Here is a 2,974-nt window from a genome sequence, read left to right as displayed (position 1 = left end):
TCCTTTGTATTCTTACAAAAAAATTGTAATCCAGAACATTTAAACACTTGATCCGCTCTCACACCTTCACTGGCCTCTTTCACATGTGGCTCCAACATGACTGAACACGTTTTCCCCCCAAACATCCTCACAAACACACACTTTTCCCTGCAGGATCAGCTTTACTTTCCCCTGCTGCTGCAAGAAAACCTCTCTCTTTTGATTAACTCTGGATTTTAGGACTCATTTTGCAGATTTAAGGCTTTTTATTTTTACATTGAGATACTTTGTGCATGTGTGTGTTTCCCTTTTTTAAATAATCTAACATTGTGTGTTGTCTCTCCGCAGGCTTCACGGAGCCTCAGGTTGAGGTAAATATCGATTATTTATTGATCATTATTCATTTTATGCTCATTTAATAACATGCATCATCATCATCATCACACAAACAATAAAACTGAGTTACAAAAACACTGAATTGGTTTGATGTAGCTCTTGATTGTAATATTGATTTTTGATGGTGAGGACATACGATAATCAAATGGTAGATGGATGATTATTCTTTGTGTAAATCTGCTATAGATCTCGTTTATTGCTCTGTGATATCAGAGAGTTAATTAGATCAGAAGCATCTTTAATGATGATAATAATAATTAATAATCTCATATATGAGTGATATGAATCACACACTGAGACGCTGTTTTTTTCTGTTTTCTTCCCTTATAGGGACCCAAGGGAGACCGTGGACCCAAGGGAGACAGGGTATGTCCTCACTCTCTTCCTCCTCTGATTCACACATTAAATGTCCTGATTTGTGGTCATCATGTGGTGCGTTTACTGTCTGGCTCTCTGAGCAGATTTCTGAGTGTTTGTGATGGAGCTGAAGCAGCTTTATGCTGATGTGTTTACACGTGTTTACATTCGGATGCTTCAGCTCGGTCTGAAACGTCACAGACATGAAAGTTTAACAGCTAAGTGAGCATTTAAATTACTGATGGACGACTGTGTGACAGCTGCTCCAAATATTTTTATATATAAACATAATATTTAACTTTGCATTTAAATGTTTTTCTTGCAAAGTAACTTCATTAAATGCACAGAATGAGGTAAAAGGTCCAGAAAATAGTCGTGCAAAAGTAAAAGCCCGTATGTGTACTTCGTCCTCTGAATGAGGTCAGTGTCTCCTGTTTCTAGAAATCATTATGAAGCCACAAGTGAATTTTAAGGCAAGAAATATGCATGAATGAAAGCATGCAGAGGTCAGGCTGAGACATGCAGACTGAGGAGGTGCAAAGTTTGCTTTGTTGAAGGAAAGTTAGAAACTGTGAGGGAGAGATTTTCACACAAAATTATTTGTCAACAAACTGATTTATTCTCAGAAAATCAAAGAGGGTTTTATTATTATTATTATTATTATTTTTTATCATGATACTTTTACTGATCTTAATTTTGACTTGATTATTTAGTATTTTTTAAAATAAATTCAGCTACAGGGTTTGGATCTAAAACTAAAAAAAAACTTTATTTTGAAAGGTCAGCTCTCCCACAGCTGAGTTTTGTGTCCATTATGACAATTTCTTAAAAATATATAATCTAATTATGAGTTTTCAGTAATGATGATTACATTTTATGATATCATTTATAATTTATTTTGAGTCTGTTATGATGACATATTTCACTACAGAAGCAGTTTTTGGAAGTATTTTACTCACTTCCTGTATCCTGATGTCACATGACCACTTCTGGTTGCTCCCTGGTTGGTCACATGATCACAGAGGAGTCAGCTGCTCTTCATGCAGGTTCATGTGTAGGGAGTGTGTGAGCCTGTGAGGACACACACACACACACACACACACACACACACACACACACACATACACACACATACAAAGAGGACATTAAAGGTCACACACTAGGATCTGACCTGATGATGTCACAGATCTGATGATGTCACAGACCTGATGATGTCACAGTCAGTCATGTGACTGCTGTGTCACGACCAGGTGAAACTCTGATTTTAACGCTCAAGTCTGACCCTTTGTCTCTCTGTCTTGTCCCCAATGTTCAGGGCCCCGCTGGTCCCCCCGGTAACGATGGTATCCCCGGTCAGCCTGGACTGCCTGGACCTCCCGGCCCCCCTGGACCCCCCGGCCTCGGTGGAGTAAGTTTAAGATTTTTTTTTATTTCTGCATTTGATGCGTCCAACCTGAGCAGGTCTGAGACTCGAGGAGCCGGGGACAAAAGTCTCAGGCATGTGGCTCAGATATTGGACAAAGGTGCTGCGATTCAGGGTCCCTACAGCTAAAAGCGAAGCAGATTCCAGACTTTTTCAGACTATTTAAAGCAGCTCAGAATTAAAGTTAAAGGATAATCAAAATCAAAGAACAAAAAAATCAACCAAAAACAAGTCCCACTTTGGTTTTGCTCCTCTTAGTTCCTCAGCGCTCAAATCCCAGTAACCATAAGTCCTTTGGGGCCCCTGTGGGCAGTTAACAGGCTGAAAAATGGGCCCCATGTGGGATTATCCATTATCTACTCCATAATGGCCCCAAACCAGTTCCCACATGGGTTTATGTTCGGGCAGTCTGGTGGGATTGGGCTCAAAATGGGCCACATTGGGTTAACCACCCATACTGGCTATTGGAATGGGGCCATTTTTATACCCATTGAAAATCCCCTGTAGGGCCCATTTTCAGACCATTTATCCCCCACAGGGGCCCCAAATGTTGGATAGCATCGTCACACCACCTGGCAGAAAAGTTCCCAAATGTCCTTTTTGGTGACGTTTTCTAAGCTAAAATCGAGCTTTTCATTGATGTGATGTAACGTGATTGGCTCTGACTTTGGCTCTGAGTTTGGCTCTCAGTCTGGGGTTAAAAGGTCAAAAGGTCACAGAATAGATGCAGAGATGTAGAGATGTTCTGGATGTTTTTCTGGTCCATCAGTTGATTAGTTTGTTGTACTGTGTCAAGTTCATCACTGATGCCTATATACT

General features: G+C 40.1%; 1 long non-coding RNA gene across 1 annotated transcript; it reads left to right on the top strand.

Annotated features, from left to right (window-relative positions):
* The first annotated feature begins 321 nt into the window (after window positions 1–321).
* LOC121965304 lies at window positions 322–2,145 on the top strand. Its single transcript, XR_006107476.1, has 3 exons — window positions 322–350; window positions 706–741; window positions 2,048–2,145. It is a non-coding gene; the product is annotated as an uncharacterized LOC121965304 (long non-coding RNA).
* The last annotated feature ends 829 nt before the right edge of the window (window positions 2,146–2,974 follow it).

Source organism: Plectropomus leopardus, unplaced genomic scaffold (assembly GCF_008729295.1).
Source record: "Plectropomus leopardus isolate mb unplaced genomic scaffold, YSFRI_Pleo_2.0 unplaced_scaffold19488, whole genome shotgun sequence".
Lineage (NCBI taxonomy): Eukaryota > Metazoa > Chordata > Actinopteri > Perciformes > Serranidae > Plectropomus > Plectropomus leopardus.
The sequence above is the reverse complement of the archived record's forward strand: the minus strand, read 5'-3'. Positions and strand labels throughout refer to the sequence as shown.